The sequence below is a fragment of the Scomber japonicus genome, chromosome 17 (assembly GCF_027409825.1).
Source record: "Scomber japonicus isolate fScoJap1 chromosome 17, fScoJap1.pri, whole genome shotgun sequence".
NCBI classification, from domain to species: domain Eukaryota; kingdom Metazoa; phylum Chordata; class Actinopteri; order Scombriformes; family Scombridae; genus Scomber; species Scomber japonicus.
The window spans coordinates 2702888-2723718 of NC_070594.1; the positions used below are offsets into that span (position 1 = coordinate 2702888).

General features: G+C 46.0%; 5 non-coding genes across 5 annotated transcripts; 4 read left to right on the plus strand and 1 right to left on the minus strand.

Annotated features, from left to right (window-relative positions):
* Window positions 1-19314: 19314 nt before the first annotated feature.
* Window positions 19315-19388, plus strand: trnai-aau (transfer RNA isoleucine (anticodon AAU)). Its single transcript has one exon. It is a non-coding gene; the product is annotated as a tRNA-Ile (tRNA).
* Window positions 19389-19608: 220 nt separating this feature from the next.
* On the plus strand, window positions 19609-19681 carry trnar-ucg (transfer RNA arginine (anticodon UCG)). Its single transcript has one exon. It is a non-coding gene; the product is annotated as a tRNA-Arg (tRNA).
* Window positions 19682-20114: 433 nt separating this feature from the next.
* trnai-aau (transfer RNA isoleucine (anticodon AAU)) lies at window positions 20115-20188 on the plus strand. The gene has a single exon. It is a non-coding gene; the product is annotated as a tRNA-Ile (tRNA).
* Window positions 20189-20408: 220 nt separating this feature from the next.
* trnar-ucg (transfer RNA arginine (anticodon UCG)) lies at window positions 20409-20481 on the plus strand. Its single transcript has one exon. It is a non-coding gene; the product is annotated as a tRNA-Arg (tRNA).
* Window positions 20482-20739: 258 nt separating this feature from the next.
* trnaa-agc (transfer RNA alanine (anticodon AGC)) lies at window positions 20740-20812 on the minus strand. The gene has a single exon. It is a non-coding gene; the product is annotated as a tRNA-Ala (tRNA).
* Between the last annotated feature and the right edge of the window lie 19 nt (window positions 20813-20831).

Consider the following 20831-nt stretch of genomic DNA (forward strand, 5'->3'; position numbering starts at 1 on the left):
CTTCCTTCCTTCTTCCTCCCTTCCTTCCTTCTCCCTCCCTTCCATCCTCCCCCCTCCTTCCTTCCTTCATTCCATCCTTCCAACCTTCCCTCCTCCCTTCCTTCCATCCTTCCTTCTCCCCTCCCTTCCTTCCTGCCTTCCTTCCCTCCTCCCTTCCTTCCATCCTTCCGTCTCCCCCCTTCCTTCCTCCCTTACTTCCTTCTCCCTCCCTTCCATCCTTCCCTCCTCCCTCCCTTCCATCCTTCCCTTCTCCCTTCCTTCCTTCCTTCCTTCCATTCTTCCTTCTTCCCTCCCTCCCTTCCTTCCTTCCTTCCCTCCTCCCTTCCTTCCATCCTTCCGTCTCCCCCCTTCCTCCCTTCCTTCCTTCCTTCTTTCCATCCTTCCTTCTTCCCTTCCTTCCTTCTCCCTCCCTTCCATCCTTCCTTCTCCCTCCCTCCCTCCCTTCCTTCCTTCCAGAGTTTGAGCGTTGTGGAGAGACAGAAGAAGAAGAGTGTGTGTAAATCAGTGTGTCAGTGCTGGGACTGCTCCTTCTCCCTCCCTTCCTTCCTTCATTCCTTCTCCCCTCCCTTCCTTCCTTCCTTCCTTCCCTCCTCCCTTCCTTCCATCCTTCCGTCTCCCCCCTTCCTTCCTCCCTTACTTCCTTCTCCCTCCCTTCCATCCTTCTCCCTCCCTTCCTCCCTTCCTTCCATCCTTCTCCCACCCTTCCTTCTTCCCTCCCTTCCACCCTTCCTTCCTACCTTCTCCCTCCCTTCCTTCCTTCCTTCCTTCCTTCCTACCTTCCTTCCTTCATTCCATCCTTCCAACCTTCCCTCCTCCCTTCCTTCCATCCTTCCTTCTCCCCCCCTTCCTTCCTTCTCTACTTTCTCCCTCCTTTCCATCTTTCCCTCCTCCCTTCCTTCCTTCCTTCTTTCCATCCTTCCTTCTTCCCTTCCTTCCTTCTCCCTCCCTTCCATCCTTCCTTCTCCCTCCCTCCCTCCCTCCCTTCCTTCCAGAGTTTGAGCGTCGTGGAGAGAGAAGAAGAAGAAGAGTGTGTGTAAATCAGTGTGTCAGTGCTGGGACTGCGCTGCGGCCCACATTAGACCCGTCTGTCAGCAGCGTGCAGCGTTTTCATCAGCTTGGATCCGAGCAGGACGCTGCTGCTGGTGAGCGGGAGATTGATTTAGAGGAGGGAGACAGAGGAAGGCTGTAATCTGTCAGAGCTGCAGAGGATCCACAAGTTTTATTTTCTCCAGGACGCCGAGAGACGAGTCGACTTTGCTGAGAGAAACAGACGTTCACATCGCTGCTGGATGATGGCGCTCTCGGCTCCAAACACTTCATGAAGGAAGCTCAGTAGAGCGGGGGGGCGGAGGGGGAGGGGGGGGCATCTGACCCTCTGTGTTAATAACAGAGGCCTGGCAGTAAACCAGCTAGTGTGGAGCAGGGGGACAGATGACCTTTCTGAGGGAAGACAGACAGAGAGAGACACAAGTTGTGTGCATTAGATGGCTGGATTCACTCAAGAAAAAGAGAATAAAAGATGAAAATGGGTCAGTAAGAAGTCAGAGTGGGCAAGAAAAATAGTTTAAAATACTTTTTAAAAGCAGCATCAGGTTTGTTAAAATGTACATTTCATATTTTTGTTGGTTTTCTAGATAAATTCAGACTGAACTCCGCAGCAAGACATCATGGAGGTTACGCCCAGTTCAATATAATCAATATATTAAAAAACGATCAATAAGAGAGTCAAGGAAGGAAGGGTGGAAGAGGAAGGAAAGGAGGAAGGAAGGAAGGAAGGAAGGACATAAGGAAGGAAGGAAGGAAGGAAGGAAGGAAGGGAGGACACGAAGGTTATAGATAAATTCAGACTGAACTCCGCAGCAAGACATCATGGAGGTTACGCCCAGTTCAATATAATCAATATATTAAAAAAAAGATCAATAAGAGAAAACTGATCAATGTGTAATTAAGGTTTTATTGTTTTAATAATTGTTTTATAAATGGATGAATACAGAAAAAGACCTTAAACAGATCTTAAAAACTAGTTTTAATCTGCATCTTTTATGAGTCAGTATGAACAAGAGGAACGTGGGTCAGTGACTATAAGAGTTGGTGAGATGATGAATTCATAAATCAGTTAAACTAGTTTTAAAAGCAGCATCAGGTTTGTTAAAATGTACATTTAGTATTTTTGTTGGTTTTATATCATTTGAAATGACATTTGCACCATCTTTTACTGGAGGAAGGAAGGAAAGGAGGAAGGAAGGAAGGGAAGAAGAAGAGAGGGAGGAAGGACAGACGGAAGGAATGAAGGAAGGAAGGAAGGACAGAGGAAAGAAGGAAGGGAGGAGGGAAGGATGGAAGGAAGGAAAGGAGGAAAGAAGGAAGGGCAGAGGAAGGAAGCAAGGAAGGACAGAGGAAAGAAGGAAGGGAGGAAGGTAGGGGGAAGAAAGAAAGAGAGAAGGAGGAGGGAGGAAGGAAGGAAAGGAAGAAAGGAGGGAAGGCATAGGAAGGGAGGGAGGAAGGACAGAAGGAAGGAAGGGAGGATAGAAAGATGGAAGGAAGGGAAGAAGAAATGGAGGAAAGAAGGAAGGAAGGATGGAAGAGACGAAGGAAGGCAGGGAGGGAGGAAGGAAGGGAGGAAAGAAAGAAGGAAGGAAGGAAGAGAGGGGATGAAAGAAAGATGGAAGGAAGGAAGAGAGGGAGGAAGAAATGGAGGAAAGAAGGAAAGAAAGAAGGAAGGAAAGAAGAGACGAAGGAAGGGAGGGAGGGAGGAAGGAAGGAAGGAAGAGAGGGAGGAAGGAAGGAAGGGGATGAAAGAAAGATGGAAGGGAGGAAAGAAAGAAGGAATGAAGGAAGAGAGGGAGGAAGGAAGGAAGGGGAGGAAAGAAAGATGGAAGGAAGGGAGGGAGGAAGGAAGGAAAGAAGAAGGGAGGGAGGAAGGACAGATGGAAGGAAGGAAGGAGTTTCTGAGCTGAACTAAATTAAACCCTCCGTTGGCTTCTGATGAACTGCACTCAGCGCCGCCTCCTAAGTGGACCCTGGTCGAACCCCAGAGAGTTCAAATCTGCTCCTTTGGGGATGAAAGTGAAGTCCGCTGCCTGCTGGAGCATGAGGAGAGCTTATTGCCTCACAGGAATATTTCCATAAAGAAGAAAAAAGAAAAACTTCAGAGGTTCACATGCAGACATGAACTGGACAGAATCCAACAGCTCAGAGTCATATAACTGTTAAAGATGAGCGAACACGGCCAAGACACTTCCCCTCCACATGGAATCTGAAGCAGAGGAGATGGCAGGAGAGGAGAGGAGAGGAGAGGAGAGGAGAGGAGAGGAGAGGAGGAGAGGAGAGGAGGGGAGAGGAGGGGAGAGGAGAGGAGAGAAGGGGGAGAGGAGAGGAGAGGAGAGGAGAGGAGAGGAGAGAAGAGGAGAGAGAGGAGAGGAGGAGAGAGGAGGGGAGAGGAGAGGAGAGGAGAGAGGAGAGGAGGGGAGAAGAGAGGAGAGAGGAGAGGAGAGAAGAGGGAGAGGAGAGAAGGGGAGAGGAGAGAGGAGAGGAGAGGAGGGGGAAGAAGAGAGGAGAGGAGAGGGAGAGGAGAGGAGAGGAGAGGAGAGGAGAGAGGAGAGGAGAGGAGAGGAGGGAGAGAGGAGAGGAGAGGAGGGGAGAGGAGGGGAGAGGAGAGGAGGGGAGAGGAGGGGAGAGGAGAGGAGAGGAGAGGGGTGGAGAGGAGGGAAGGGAGAGGAGAGGAGAGGAGAGGAGAGAAGAGGAGAGGAGGAGAGAGGAGAGGAGGGGAGAGGAGAGGAGGGGAGAGGAGGGAGAGGAGAGGAGAGAAGGGGAGAGGAGAGGAGAGGAGAGGAGAGAAGAGGAGAGAGAGGAGAGGAGGAGAGAGGAGGGAGAGGAGAGGAGAGGAGAGAGAGGAGAGGAGGGGAGAAGAGAGGAGAGAGGAGAGGAGAGAAGAGGAGAGGAGAGAAGGGGAGAGGAGAGAGGAGAGGAGAGGAGAGGAGAGGAGAGGAGAGGAGAGGAGAGAGGAGAGGAGAGAGGAGAGGAGAGGAGAGGAGGAGAGAGGAGAGGAGAGGAGGGGAGGGGAGAGGAGAGGAGGGGAGAGGAGGGGAGAGGAGAGGAGGGGAGAGGAGGGGAGAGGAGAGGAGAGGGGTGGAGAGGAGGGAAGGGAGAGGAGAGGAGAGGAGAGGAGAGAAGAGGAGAGGAGGAGAGAGGAGAGAGGAGAGAGGAGAGGAGGGGAGAGGAGAGGAGGGGAGAGGAGAGGAGAGGAGAGGAGAGGAGGGGAGAGGAGAGGAGAGAAGGGGAGAGGAGAGGAGGAAGGGAGAGGAGAGGAGAGGAGGAGAGGAGAGGAGGGAAGGAGAGGAGAGGAGAGGGGAGGAGAGAAGGTGATGTAATCTCACAGTGAAAGACTCTTCATCAATGGTTAAATCATCCAGGAGTCCAGTGTGTCTAAAGATGTTTATTGACGATCGATCAAGGAAAATGTATTGGTACGAACTCTGACGTCATGTGAAGTATGTCGTGTGTTTCAACTGTGTAGTGATTTAGAGTATGTAGTATGTGAGAAGTTCCTGGATGGTTTACTAGATTCTCCAGAAATGCAGAGTATGCATCAAGAGCTGACTACTCACACTCACATTACCCAAGATGCAACGCTACTACTCACACTCACATTACCCAAGATGCAACGCTACTACTCACGCTCACATTACCCAAGATGCAACGCTACTACTCACGCTCACATTACCCAAAATGCAACTCTACTACTCACACTCACATTACCCAAGATGCAACGCTGCTACTCACACTCACATTACCCAAGATGCAACGCTGCTACTCACACTCACATTACCCAAGATGCAACGCTGCTACTCACACTCACATTACCCAAGATGCAACGCTACTACTCACACTCACATTACCCAAGATGCAACGCTACTACTCAACACTCACATTACCCAAGATGCAACGCTGCTACTCACACTCACATTACCCAAGATGCAACGCTACTACTCACGCTCACATTACCCAAGATGCAACGCTACTACTCACACTCACATTACCCAAGATGCAACGCTACTACTCACATTACCCAAGATGCAACGCTGCTACTCACACTCACATTACCCAAGATGCAACGCTACTACTCACACTCACATTACCCAAGATGCAACGCTACTACTCACACTCACATTACCCAAGATGCAACGCTACTACTCACGCTCACATTACCCAAGATGCAACGCTGCTACTCACACTCACAATACCCAAGATGCAACGCTGCTACTCACGCTCACATTACCCAAGATGCAACGCTGCTACTCACACTCACATTACCCAAGATGCAACGCTACTACTCACACTCACATTACCCAAGATGCAACGCTGCTACTCACACTCACATTACCCAAGATGCAACGCTACTACTCACGCTCACATTATCCAAGATGCAACGCTGCTACTCACGCTCACATTACCCAAGATGCAACGCTACTACTCACGCTCACATTACCCAAGATGCAACGCTACTACTCACGCTCACATTACCCAAGATGCAACGCTACTACTCACGCTCACATTACCCAAGATGCAACGCTACTACTCACGCTCACATTACCCAAGATGCAACACGACTACTCACACTCACATTACCCAAGATGCAACGCGACTACTCACACTCACATTACCCAAGATGCAACGCTACTACTCACACTCACATTACCCAAGATGCAACGCTACTACTCACACTCACATTACCCAAGATGCAACGCGACTACTCACACTCACATTACCCAAGATGCAACGCAACTTCTGAAAAAAAAAAACAAAATACAAACATCACAGATCCCCATCTTCTCAGTGGTTTCAAGTTAGCTACAGCAAGGGTATGTTCGCTTCCTGTTTTCAAAATAAAAGCACCAATTCTATCGTTATGGTTTTCTTAATAATAAAAGGCAACGGGTGTTTTATTAAAGTGGTTTATTTGCAGAGTTAGAGCTAAAATGAAATCAGCTTCAGCCTGATGATTTCAGCTTGGGTAGGAACCAAATGCATTGTGGGTAATCGTGTAGTTTACTACAGTGTAAACGGTCTGCTTACTATCTGGTCCTTTAGTGTGTAGGATAGAAGTATGTAGTATAGAAGTGTGTAGTATAGAAGTATGTAGTATAGAAGTGTGTAGTATGTAGTATATAAGTGTGTAGTATATAAGTGTGTAGGATAGAAGTATGTAGTATAGAAGTGTGTAGTATATAAGTGTGTAGGATAGAAGTATGTAGTATAGAAGTATGTAGTATGTAGTATAGAAGTATGTAGTATAGAAGTGTGTAGTATGTAGTATAGAAGTATGTAGTATAGAAGTGTGTAGTATGTAGTATATAAGTGTGTAGTATAGAAGTATGTAGTATGTAGTATAGAAGTATGTAGTATGTAGTATAGAAGTATGTAGTATGTAGTATAGAAGTATGTAGTATGTAGTATATAAGTGTGTAGTATGCAGTTTCGAACAGACCTCTTGTCTCTGATAATGTTGGTCTGAAGCAACTGGAGCCATTATTAGTCTTTTTATACTGTGTGGAAACCAACTGATGTTCGCTGTAGTAGATAAAATATATAAAATATACACTAAACAATCAAAAACTCTTCAATATGCCTTCACCCTCATCCTCTCTCTCCCTCTCCATCTCTCCGTCTCTCCGTCTCTCTCCCTCTCCGTCTCTCTGTCTCTCCATCTCTCTCTCTCCATCTCTCCATCTCTCTGTCTCCGTCTCTCCATCTCTCTGTCTCCGTCTCTCCATCTCTGTCTCTCCGTCTCTCCATCTCCATCTCCCCATCTCTCCATCTCTCCGTCTCTCTCTCCCCATCTCTCCGTATCTCACCCTCTCCATCTCTCCCCCTTTCCCCCTCTCCATCTCTCCATCTCTCCGTCTCTCTCTCCCCATCTCTCCGTCTCTCCATCTCTCCGTCTCTCTCTCTCCCCATCTCTCCATCTCTCCGTCTCTCCATCTCTCTCCGTCTCTCCATCTCTCCATCTCTCTCCCTCTCCATCTCTCCGTCTCTCCATCTCTCTCCATCTCTCCGTCTCTCCATCTCTCCATCTCTCCGTCTCTCTGACCTGAACCTTCATCGTACAGGACCGACCGACTCGTTAGCTTTGACATACTGAGGCCGTTTATTTCAATTAGCTTTGAAAAGCTCATTACAGGAGCTTAGCTAACGCAGCCTGGTGGATGATGATGCTCCCTTCCTTCCTTCCTCCCTCCCTCCCTCCCTCCCTCCCTCCTAGCTAACGCAGCCTGGTGGATGATGATGCTCTCTCCCTCCCTCCTAGCTAACGCAGCCTGGTGGATGATGATGCTCCCTTCCTTCCTCCCTCCCTCCCTCCCTCCTAGCTAACGCAGCCTGGTGGATGATGATGCTCCCTTCCTTCCTCCCTCCCTACCTCCCTCCCTCCCTCCCTCCTAGCTAACGCAGCCTGGTGGATGATGATGCTCCCTTCCTTCCTCCCTCCCTCCCTCCCTCCCTCCCTCCCTCCCTCCCTCCTAGCTAACGCAGCCTGGTGGATGATGATGCTCCCTTCCTTCCTCCCTCCCTACCTCCCTCCCTCCCTCCTAGCTAACGCAGCCTGGTGGATGATGATGCTCCCTTCCTTCCTCCCTCCCTCCCTCCCCCCCTCCTAGCTAACGCAGCCTGGTGGATGATGATGATGCTCCCTTCCTCCCTCCCTCCCTCCCTCCCTCCTAGCTAACGCAGCCTGGTGGATGATGATGCTCCCTTCCTTCCTCCCTCCCTCCCTCCCTCCCTCCTAGCTAACGCAGCCTGGTGGATGATGATGCTCCCTTCCTCCCTCCCTCCCTCCCTCCTAGCTAACGCAGCCTGGTGGATGATGATGCTCCCTTCCTTCCTCCCTTCCTCCCTCCCTCCCCTCCCTCCCTCCTAGCTAACGCAGCCTGGTGGATGATGATGCTCCCTTCCTTCCTCCCTCCCTCCCTCCCTCCCTCCTAGCTAACGCAGCCTGGTGGATGATGATGCTCCCTTCCTTCCTCCCTCCCTCCCTCCCTCCCTCCCTCCCTCCTAGCTAACGCAGCCTGGTGGATGATGATGCTCCCTTCCTTCCTCCCTCCCTCCCTCCCTCCCTCCTAGCTAACGCAGCCTGGTGGATGATGAGCGGACAGAGGCAACCTTTACTGTAATAATGATCTGATGATAGGCTGTTGATCCTGATTATAGTCGTATCAGAGTGACAGAAAGCAATCTGAGGAAGATAATTGGTGGTAATTAAGATGATTAGGGACTCTTTACTCTGCTCGCTGCATGAAGACGTCTGATAACGTCTCTCCTCCTCGTTTAACCCTCCTGTTGTCCTCGAGTCAAGGAAGGAAGGAAAGGAGGGAGGAAAGGAAGGAGGAAAGAAGAAGGAAAGGAGGGAGGAAAGAAGGAAGGGAGGAAGGTAGGGGGAGGAAGGAAGGAATGAAGGAAGGAAGGAAGGGGGAAAGAAGAAGGAAGGAAAGGAGGGAGGAAAGAAAGGAAGGAAGGAAGGAAGGAAGAAGGGGGGGAAAGAAGAAGGAAGGAAAGGAGGGAGGAAAGAAAGGAAGGAAGGAAGAAGGGGGACAGAAGAAGGAAGGAAGGAAAGGAGGGAGGAAAGAAAAGAAGGAAGGAAGAAGGGGGGGAAAGAAGAAGGAAGGAAAGGAGGGAGGAAAGAAAGAAAGGAAGGAAGGAAGAGTCAAACCGTCGTATTTATGTGTGTATTTGTGTGTTAGATGTGTGTATGTCCCATAATGCAACAGCTGCCACACAGATACAGTTATTGATTAATTCACATATTATATAATATATGTACATATAATAATGACATAATGTAAATCTCTCCGCTGTGGGACTAATAAAGAATCATCGAGTTTCCTGATATGAATATAAATACACACATTAAGCCAAAACTAATATTTCATCTACTGAATGTACAAACTATAAATATATAAACTGATATGTGCTTATGTAGATATAATGCATTGTTTCACACATATATAAATATTTATACTATATCCCAAAGCCCCTTACTGTATAATAATTATAATAATAATAAAAATGTATTTATAGAGCAGGTTTCATACAAGGGATGTAATTCAAAATAAAATACAATAAAACAACAAATAAACTAATTAAATAATAAAATTACATATGTATGATATGTATTATGTACTGTATGTAAATGTAAAAGATAGACACGTGTTAAAAATGAATAAGAAAAACATAAATCAGATATATATGGTCACAATTTTAATAATAATAATAATTAACCATATAAAAATCTACATAATTAAGTTACTATGGATATTTCATATATGTATTTTCTTATATATTTATAGTGCTGTCAAACAATTAATTTTTTTAATCGAGATTAATCGCAGAGTTTCCATAGTTAATCACGATTAATGGCGTTTTGAATTGCATGTTTAAAATCCTGTTATTTTCCATTTGAAGGCAGTTTTAAGCCCATAATGTAAAGCATTTCTTACCAGAGTGTCTTAACTGGGAATCAATCACGGCTCTGCTGCGACTCCCACACTCCAAAATGGTCCTTTGGTGGAGCTGAGGCTGGCTTGGCTGCACCTGGGTGTTTAGCGTGGAGGTGCTAACTCAAACTCCACGTACTCCGGTGGTAGTTAAACTCCGTTTGACACAGGTTGCATTTTACTTTTGACTTGTCAACTGAAGCGTCTGGAAGTGTTTTAAAGTTAAACAAGCCGTTCAAAAGTCCAGTAGCTCTCTTACTTTCCATCAGCGCGGTAGGTTTACTGCAGGAGGCCACTTCAAAGCATAGCGCTACAGCTAGAGGAGCCGTCTACGGGGGAGTAGAAGGGACAAAAAGGCTTGACACATTAAAATGAGATTAAAAAAAAAATGTGTTATGGATTGCATTAATCTAATCGTGATTAACGCGTTAACGCTGATAGCCCTAATAATATATAATGTATCTGGTTCTATATTATATTATTATACCTTCTATTTAACATAAATGACATCATCTCTCTTGATATGTGGATTTATTTCTGTCTGAGTGTAATTACTGTGTTTGCTGCTTTCTTCTCTTCTCTTAAAATCTAAAGTATTGATCTTTATTTCCTGGTTTCAGCCTCCGGAGTCCGCTCTCCTTCTGTTCTCTGCAGCGTTTTATTCCAGATGTCACATTTTGATCAGAGTGTATTCACCCGCCGCTGCAGAGGAGCCGCTCGCTGGAGCCGCTCGGTGCTGAGGGGATTGCTGTATTAGCATTTCCATTTGCTCTGGTCAATATTTTCCACTGCGGAGCGTATTGTTCATTGTGTGCATTTTGAATCAGATGACTTTGGGGATTTAGAGCTCAATGATACAGACTGGTACACAAAGCATATTGATAAGCATGCTGCGGGAAAGGTCATCTCTAATAAAGACGCCATGAGAACTCTGGGTCTGATGGTGTTGCTTCTTTTTAACCCGATAAACCCTGAACCATCAAATAATTGCCAGAAAATTAAAATTCTTTGAAACTAGACTTTATTGGACCTGTTGTCCTTGAGTCAAGGAAGGAAGGAAAGGAGGAAGGGAGGAAGAGAGGAAGGAAAGGAGGGAGGAAGGACAGGAAGGACAGGAAGGAAGAAGGAAGGAAAGGAGGGATGGAAGGAAAGGAGGGATGGAAGGAAAGGAGGGAGGAAGAAGGAAGGAAAGGAGGGAGGAAGGAAGGAAGGGAGGAAGAAGGAAAGAAGGAAGGGAGGAAGAAGAAAGAAAGGAGGGAGGAAGGACAGGAAGGAAGGAAAGGAGGGAGGGAGGAAGCAAGGAAGGGAGGAAGAAGGAAGGAAGGAGGGAAGGGAAGGAATGAGGGAGGGAGAAGGAAGGAAAGGAGGGAGGAAGGACAGGAAAGAAGGGAGAAGGAAGGAAGGGAGGAAGAAGGAAGGGAGGGAGGACGGAAGGAAAGGAGGAGGAAGGAAGGAAAGGAGGGAGGAAGGAAGGAGGGAAGGAAAGGAAGGAAGCCAGGAAAGAAGGGATGACATATGATCACACTGATGATTTAAAGCTCTCTCAAACTCATGTATCCTGTATGATAGACTTGGTGATAGAGGGTCAATGAGGACAGGAAGTACAGTGTGTGTTCTTCCTTACGGAGCTCTGCTGGGTCTCTGCTGGGTCTAAAGTGTGGCCCCCTCCTCGTTTGGCATGCTGCAGGCTCCCTGTGGCCCCCTCCTCGTTTGGCATGCTGCAGCCTCCCTGTGGCCCCCTCCTCGTTTGGCATGCTGCAGGCTCCCTGTGAGTCCCTCCGCCCGGCCCCGCTGTATCAACCTTGCTGCCTGTCAGACGTTTGGAGGCAGACAGCAAAGAGACGCCCAGAATTATAATTCCTGTTTTCTTTGCTGCTTGTTGCAAAGACACAAAGACTCACACAGGTTCAACTCCCCCACCCCCGCCCCCCCCCCCTCCCCCCTCGTTGCATCCGCTCCTTCGGATTTGTGAAGTAAATATCAAAAAGTTGGCCTCCTAATCCTTCATAAGTCCAATGATATCTCAATCAATCTTTATTTGTATAACGCCAAATCACAACAGAGTCATCTCAAGGCTCTTTACTAGTGGTGGGCCGTTATCGCTGTTAACGTCTTAAACTCTACTGAGACTCTCCGCAGCAAAAGGCATAAAACGCTGCCCTAATGATGTAGCAATACAGTCATACTGCACATCTAATTAAACAGGAGAAACTCCGCTACAAGCACATATAAGTCATTTTTACACACACCAAACACAACTCAAACACCAAGCATATTAATGATCAAATATCAAAATCCGAATAGCGTCAGAAAGTCAACCCACTCTCCACATTTCCATTGCTATCGCTCTGATACTTCATGGTACACAAACAAATAGCATCTCATATGGAAGCTAAGACCCTGGCGAGTTCAACAGTACCACTATTATTACCCTACGACAAAAACTCAGTGAACCAGCAGCCAAAGAATACAAAGGTAAACAACCACTTATTTACAGCGACTAACAGATATTCTGTCTTACCTTCGGCCGTGTCGGTTTACAACCAATACAACTTTAACCTAACTTCATTTCTTGTGAGGGAGGGCTTTCTGTTGGACAAATGCAACGAAGTTCGTTTCGTGTACGATCCATTTGCTTCCTTATAGTTAGCCAATCATGTGTCTGGCACAAGACGTAAAGAAGGAAGGACGGAAAGAAGGAAGGAAAGGAGGGAGGAAGGAATGCAGGAGGGAAGGAAGGAAAGGAGGGAGGGAGGAGGGATGGAAGGAAAGGAGGGAGTACGGAAAGGGGTTAGGAAGGGAGGAAGAAGGAAGGAAAGGAGTTAGGGAGGAGGGATGAAAGGAAAGGAGGGAGGAAGGAAGGGAGGGAGGGAGGGAGGGAGGAGGGATGGAAGGAAAGGAGGGAGGAAGGAAAGGGAGGAAGGAAAGGAAAGGAAAGGAAGGAAGAAAGAAGGAAAGGAGGGAGGGAGGAAGGAAGGAAAGGAGGGAGGAAGGAAGGAGGGAAGGGAGGAAGAAGGAAGGAAAGGAGGGAGAGAGGAGGGATGGAAGGAAAGGAGGTAGGAAGGACATGAAGGAAGGAAGGAATGAGGGAAAGAAGGGAGGAAGAAGGAAGGAAAGGAGGCAACGAAGTTTGTTTCATGTACGATCCATTTGCTTCCTTATAGTTAGCCAATCATGTGTCTGGCACAAATTTCAATACTTCCCCTAAAATCTATTGGCTCTAACGGTTAAAACGAGGTGTAGCACACATATTCTGAATGTCTGCCATTTTAATCTAGATTAATTCCAAGATTACAGTGAGATTAATCTAGATTAAAAAAAAATCTATGCCCACCACTACTCTTTCCACATAGAGCAGGTTCTAAACCGAACTCTTCAGGTTTTAACTTTAAAGAGACCCAACATTCCCACATGGCCAGAACCGGACCGCCGAGAGGTCCAATCCAGCCCAGTTTCCTTCTTCCTCTTTTCTTTCCTTCCTTCCTTCCATCTGTCCTTCCTTCCTTCCATCTGTCTTCCCTTCCTTCCTTCCTTCCTTCCTTCCTTCTTGTCTTCTCTTCTCTTACTTCCTTCCTTCCATCTGTCCTTCCTTCCTTCCATCTGTCTTCCCTTCCTTCCTTCCTTCTTGTCTCCTCTTCCTTCCTTCCTTCCTTCCTTCCTTCCTTCCTTGTCTTCTCTTCTCTTCCTTCCATCTGTCCTTCCTTCCTTCCATCTGTCTTCCCTTCCTTCCTTCCTTCCTTCTTGTCTCCTCTTCTTTCCTTCCTTCCTTCCATCTGTCCTTCCTTCCATCTGTCTTCCCTTCCTTCCTTCCTTCTTGTCTCCTCTTCCTTCCTTCCTTCCTTCCATCTGTCCTTGCTCCCTTCCTTACTTACTTCCTTCCTTCTTGTCTTCTCTTCTCTTCCTTCCATCTGTCCTTGCTCCCTTCCTTACTTACTTCCTTCCTTCTTGTCTTCTCTTCTCTTCCTTCCATCTGTCCTTGCTCCCTTCCTTTTGTCTTCCCTTCCTTCCTTCCTTCTTTTCCTTCCATCTGTCCTTCCTCCCTTTCTTCCGTCCTTTCAGCTTTCCTTCCTGTATTCTCTTTCTTCTCCTCCTTCTTTTCCTTCCTTCCTTCCTTCCTTCCTTCCTTTTAATAGTCTGGCCCACATGAGATCAAACAGGGCTGTATGCGGCCCTTGAATGAAAATGAGTTTGACACTCCTGATATAGATGGATGGATAGAGAGAGGGAGGAGGAGAGGGAGGAGGAGAGAGGAGCCCAGTGCATCATGGGAGTCCAAATATCAAAAAGTTGGCCTCCTAATCCTTCATAAGTCCAATGATATCTGGGTCTGATCCGAACCCTGGTACATGAAGTTTCCTCCTGGCAACAAACAAGGGACAAACTCATTGAGGGAAAAGTCTCCATATTAAGAAAATTGGCCTTGAAAATGGAGTTTGCCAAAGAGAGAGCAATCAGTCCAGTTCTGCTGCCAGTTTCATTTCCAACCAATATGTTTGCAGTCATTTAGTGTTCATCCATAACCTCCACACCACCGGGACACGCCTCATTACGTCTGGACAGACTCCCAATATTGTTTTATAACACTGTTGGAAAATGTACAATTCTCTGATTTAATTAACATTCTGTTTTCTAATAAAAGAATAAATCACCCCAACAGGCAATAATGAGCCGTCTGCTGCTCCCAGAGACTCACGGCTCTGAGAGGGGAAGGAGAAGGAAAGGAGGAAGGAAGTTAGATCCAGTTATTAATAAATATTACAAAAAGATCATCCGGACAAAATAATGAAGACACAAAGAGGAGGGAGGGAGGGAGGAAAGGAAGGGAGGAAGGAGGACGGAAAGGAGGGAAGGAAGGAAAGGAAGGGAGTGAGGGAGGAAAGGAAGGGAGGAAGGAAAGGAAGGAAGGAGGGAGGGAGGAAGGAAAGGAAGGAAAGGAGGAAGGAAGGAAGGAAGGGAGGAAGAAGGAAGGAAAGGTTGGACTCAACTTAGATGAAGCTATTAACAAATATTAAAAAAGATCATCTGGACAAAATAATGAAGACACAAAGAGGAGGGAGGAAGGAAAGGAGGAAGGGAGGGAGAAAGGAAAGGAGGAAGGAAAGGAAGGAAGTCTCTTTTTAGTCATTTCTATATCTATTTTTTGTATTTTTTTGGTTTCTTTAGTCAATTTGAGTCTCTTTTTAGTCATTTTTATGTATATTTTTGGTAGTTTTTAATGTTTTTTGTCTCTTTTACTCATTCTTGCGTGTCTTTTTGGTGGTTAAATGTTATTTTATATGTAAAGGTCTTTTCTTTTTTTTGGGCTTTTTTGCCTTTTAATGTACAGTACAGTAGAGATAGACAGGAAACAGGAAGCAGAGAGAGGGGGAATGACACGCAGGATAAGACTGCTCGGCTCGGGATTCGAACCGGGGTTACCTGCAATGAGGACTGTAGCCTCAACACATGGGGCGGGTGCGCTACCCACTGAGCTATGCTCAACCCGTAAAGGTCTTTTCTAATCCTGTCCACTAGGGAAGTGGACTTCCTGGACCAGGAAGCCAAAGCAACAGTATTGGTTTGATCCCAGATTTCTACACAAACAGAAATGAGCTAATAAAAGGAAAGGAGGCTGAAGTCTGAAATTTAATATTCAGAATGTAATAATGAACTTTTACAAACATGTAAATCTGTTAATGATACAACAAGATTTCAACATGTTTGTTAATGAACCATCAGTGAGAGCTGAAAGGACAATCAGCAGGTTTAACATCCGTAAAACCTGCTGATTGTCCGTGAACATCAGTTCATCATTGACTTTAAGATTCTACTCCTCACATTCAAGATCCTTCACAATCTGGCACCATCATATCTCTCTGACCTTCACATCTATACACCTTCTCGAACTCTCCGATCCTCCTCTGCCAACCAGCTCTTCGCTCCATCTGCCAACTTAACCACCATGGGGTCAAGAGCTTTCAGCCGATCTGCCCCCTGCCCCCCAACCCCAACCCCTGAACCCCCCTAACCCTAACCCCCCCCCCCCCCCCCCCCCCCGCCTATGGAACTCTCTCCCACCAGACATTCGCACTTCAGACTCTGTCTCTACCTTTAAATCCCGCCTGAAAACACACCTATTCAGAGTGGCCTACTCTATCTCCCATTAACTATGCAATCTTCATTCTTGTTTATTATTATATTAATGCACTTTGAAGCCACGTTCATATTTATTTTAATTTTTTTATCTATTTATTTATTTTCTTTCTTTATTCTTTATCTCTGCACTAAATGTATTGTATTGTTTGATGTACTGTTTTTGTGTTATGTGTGCCTTGAAAGGTGACCTTGAGTGCTCTGAAAGGCGCCTTTAAATAAAATGCATTATTATCAGACGTAAAAACGACACATCAGTACTGTAGCTTCTCTCAGTGGCTGATCAGCTGCTGTGTCACAGGTATTATAACTAATCTCAGTTAATCCTCTTCACAGCCTAACGAGCTGACATTCCTTCCTTCCTTCCTTCCTTCCTTCCTCCCTCTCAGTTCATCCTCTTCACATCTTCACAACGAGCTGACATTTAGTTCAGGAGCCCCGGAGAGTTGACTGATTTCACTGCTTAACTAGATCCATAGATCCATTTCCACTTTAAAAAGATGCTATTTAACGAGGTATTACTCTTACACTCAGGACATATTAGAAGACTTATAAAAGATTAAGTAGATTGGAATATGGACTATTGATTATAATTCATCCAGCACCAAATAATTTAATTTAATAAATTTACTCTAATGCTGCTTTTGAACATCAAAAACGGTTAAAAAGTTTTTCTTCTTCTTCTAAATTGAAATGTTCACTGCATCACTGTGTTGATTCAGTGGATAAAATATTTATTAATCACCTGAAATCACTCAGGAACTCGCTGGGTCACTGACTAATTAAAAAGACATTTAAACACAATTAAAAGTGTTTAAAAAGTACTTAGACCTTCTAGCTTCACTGTTGATTTCCATTGTGCTCTCCTCTCTCCTCTCCTCTCCTTCCTCTCCTTCCTCTCCTTCCCTCTCTCCTCTCTCTCCTCTCCTCTCCTTCCTCTCTCTCCTCTCCTTCCTTTCTCTCCTCTCTACTCCAACCGGTCGAGGCAGATGTTCTCCCACTCTGAGTCTGGTTCTGAGGGTTCTTCCTGTTAAAAGATGTTCTCCCACTCTGAGTCTGGTTCTGAGGGTTCTTCCTGTTAAAAGATGTTCTCCCACTCTGAGTCTGGTTCTGAGGGTTCTTCCTGTTAAAAGACGTTCTCCCACTCTGAGTCTGGTTCTGAGGGTTCTTCCTGTTAAAAGATGTTCTCCCACTCTGAGTCTGGTTCTGAGGGTTCTTCCTGTTAAAAGATGTTCTCCCACTCTGAGTCTGGTTCTGAGGGTTCTTCCTGTTAAAGGGAGTTTTTTCTCTCCACTGTCACCAAGTGCTGCTCATGTGGGAATGTTGGGTCTCTTTAAATGAAACCTGAAGAGTTCGATTTAGACCTGCTCTATGTGTAAAGAGACTTCACGTGACTCTGTTGTGATTTGGCGCTATACAAATAAAGATTGATTGATTGACTTACATTCATTTCCCGGAGACTGTGATTGTGATCCTAACATTAACCATTGACTCCAAAAATCAGTATTTTACCAATTAAGGACACAGATCTGTCTCCAATCATCTGGTGTTCAGTGTGGTCTGCGGACGTTGATGTGGGTTATTTGAACACTGACTCTGATCTCTGTTCTGTCGTCTCCAGTTTTTTGACCAGTTGGATTTGATTTGTCATTTATCCATAAAAAAAATTTAAATGAGTCGAGACACAAAGCGACGCCGTGTTGGGCCTAAAAAACTGCTTTTAAGTTTTGTGATTCTTTCCACTCGTTGCTGTTTCTGTTGGTCTGAGCCAGAAGAGGACAGAAGGAAGGAAGGACAGAAGGAAGAAAGGAAGGAAGGACAGATGAAAGGAAGGAAGGACAGATGGAAGGAAGGACAGAAGGAAGGAAGGACAGAAGGACGAAAGGAAGGAAGGACAGATGGAAGGAAGGACAGATGGAAGGACAGAAGGAAGAAAGGGAGGAAGGACAGATGGAAGGACAGATGGGAGGACAGAAAGAAGGACAGATGGAAGGAAGGACAGAAGGAAGAATGGAAGGAAGGACAGATGGAAGGAGGGACAGAAGGACAGATGGAAGGAAGGACAGATGGAAGGACAGAAGGAAGAAAGGAAGGAAGGACAGAAGGAAGAAAGGAAGGAAGGACAGATGGAAGGAAGAAAGGAAGGAAGGACAGGTGGAAGGAAGGACAGATGGAAGGAAGGACAGAAGGACAGATGGAAGGAAGGACAGAAGGAAGGACAGAAGGAAGGACAGATGGAAGGACAGAAGGAAGAAAGGAAGGAGGGACAGAAGGACAGATGGAAGGAAGGACAGAAGGAAGGAAGGATAGAAGGAAGGAAGGACAGATGGAAGGAAGGACAGAAGGAAGAATGGAAGGAAGGACAGAAGGACAAAAGGAAGGAAGGACAGATGGAAGGAAGGACAGAAGGACAAAAGGAAGGAAGGACAGATGGAAGGAAGGACAGGTGGAAGGACAGAAGGAAGAAAGGAAGGAAGGACAGATAGGAGGACAGAAAGAAGGACAGATGGAAGGAGGGACAGAAGGACAGATGGAAGGAAGGACAGAAGGAAGAAAGGCCAGATGGAAGGAAGGACAGATGGAAGGACAAAAGGAAGGAAGGTCAGATGGAAGGAAGGACAGAAGGAAGAAAGGAAGGAAGGACAGATGGAAGGATGTGATGTGGGTTATTTGAACACTGAGTCTGATCTCTGTTCTGTCGTCTCCATTTTTTTGGGCAGTTGAATTTGATTTGTCATTTATCCATAAAAAAATTAATTGAGTCCAGACACAGAGACACAAACTGCTTTTAAGTTTTGTGATTCTTTCCACTCGTTGCTGTTTCTGTTGGTCTGAGCCAGAAGAGCCATTCTGTTAATAGAGTGCAACAACTGTTTACAGCTGAACATCTGTTGATGTTTTCAAAGAGACTAAATGTTAGATCCAAAATGCAATTACTGTTTGACTACAGCTCCATTAATTACACCGAGCTGAGCCGCATCATGCATTACAAGTAGGCTTTCTGTGTGTGGAGCTCTGAAAGCATTTAGGTGATGTTACACAAACACAGCACAGTCAGATATATCATCATTTCAAAAGTGTTCATGATGCCAAAATGGATCAACTGTTGCAGATAGTGTCCTCCATAGCATGAGAGATAGTCTGTCTTAACCCTCCTGTTGTCCTCGAGTCAAGGAAAGAAGGAAGGAAGGAAGGGAGGAAGAATAAAGGAAAGGAAAGAATGAAGGTAGGAGGGAGGGAGGAAAGAAGGAAGGAGGTAGGGAGACAGAAAGGATAATCCTGTTTACCTGGCATTGAGTTAGTTTAATTATGTAGAGAAAGTTTACTTCCTGTTATTTTCTATAACTTTTAATTCAATGGTGAAGACACGAGAGCTTCAGTCAACCAGATTGGGTGTTTAACTAAAGCTTGTACATGCACATTCTCTCCTTTTCGTATAACTTAATTCCATCAACATAATCATCATCACATTCATATCTGTCCATTTCCTTCTTGAGAAGAGACCACTGAAAAGAAGGAATGGAGAATGCGGGCATCGATCACGTTACCTCTCGCATGCTAAGCGAGCGCTCTACCATTTGAGCTAATTCCCCTTCTTCAAGACTTTAGCAAGCCTGGTTCGCTCGATGTTTGAAAGCAAAGGAATGTCTTTCATTGTATAAGGGACGTGGTTGTAGATAGAAAGGCAGCAACGGGCCTGTTAGCTCAGTTGGTTAGAGCGTGGTGCTAATAACGCCAAGGTCACAGGTTCGATCCCTGTACAGGCCAGGCTTCATTGTTGCAGAGGGAGAACATCTGGTGAAGACCTTCACATGTAAAGCTGGCAGTGTTTTCAGCTCAACTCAAGGAATGTGCAACACTGCCCCATCACCTCACACATGGATCCCATGAAGGCAAAAGCTTGATCTTCCAGATCTTGCTTCTCCTCACTGTTTGTCGGTAGACTCGGACCTTCGCCCCGTTCAAATGTACACGTCACTGTCTGCATGACCACGTGGCCTAAAGGACAAGGCGTCTGACTTCGGATCAGAAGATTGAGGGTTCGAATCCCTTCGTGGTTGTCCGTCCTCTCTTCTGTAGTACTTGTGTCTGTTCAGGAAGAAATATTCCAATGAGAAGCTTTGAACACCAAGCAATGGGACAGTGCTGATTATGGATGAAAACAAGACATAGTCACAGAGATGAAGGTGTGGAAATATGACAGTGCAGAGGTGTGTAACCTTCCTCTGATTTTTATGGGGACATTCAGCAGGAGGAATCCTTTGAATGAAGGCTTGGTTGTGTTTTCTTCTTGAGAAGAGACAACAGAAAAGAAGGTAATGGAGAATGCGGGCATCGATCCCGCTACCTCTCGCATGCTAAGCGAGCGCGCTACCATTTGAGCTAATTCCCCTTCTTCAAGACATCAGCAAGCCTGGTTCGCTCGATGTTTGAAAGCAAAGGAATGTCTTTCATTGTATAAGGGACGTGGTTGTAGATAGAAAGGCAGCAACGGGCCTGTTAGCTCAGTTGGTTAGAGCGTGGTGCTAATAAAGCCAAAGTCACAGGTTCGATCCCTGTACAGGCCAGGCTTCATTGTTGCAGAGGGAGAACATCTGGTGAAGACCTTCAGATGTAAAGCTGGCAGTGTTTTCAGCTCAACTCAAGGAATGTGCAACACTGCCCCATCACCTCACACATGGATCCCATGAAGGCAAAAGCTTGATCTTCCAGATCTTGCTTCTCCTCACTGTTTGTCGGTAGACTCGGACCTTCGCCCCGTTCAAATGTACACGTCACTGTCTGCATGACCACGTGGCCTAAAGGACAAGGCGTCTGACTTCGGATCAGAAGATTGAGGGTTCGAATCCCTTCGTGGTTGTCCGTCCTCTCTTCTGTAGTACTTGTGTCTGTTCAGGAAGAAATATTCCAATGAGAAGCTTTGAACACCAAGCAATGGGACAGTGCTGATTATGGATGAAAACAAGACATAGTCACAGAGATGAAGGTGTGGAAATATGACAGTGCAGAGGTGTGTAACCTTCCTCTGATTTTTATGGGGACATTCAGCAGGAGGAATCCTTTGAATGAAGCCTTGGTGTGTTTTCTTCTTGAGAAGAGACAACAGAAAAGAAGGTAATGGAGAATGCGGGCATCGATCCCGCTACCTCTCGCATGCTAAGCGAGCGCTCTACCATTTGAGCTAATTCCCCTTCTTCAAGACTTTAGCAA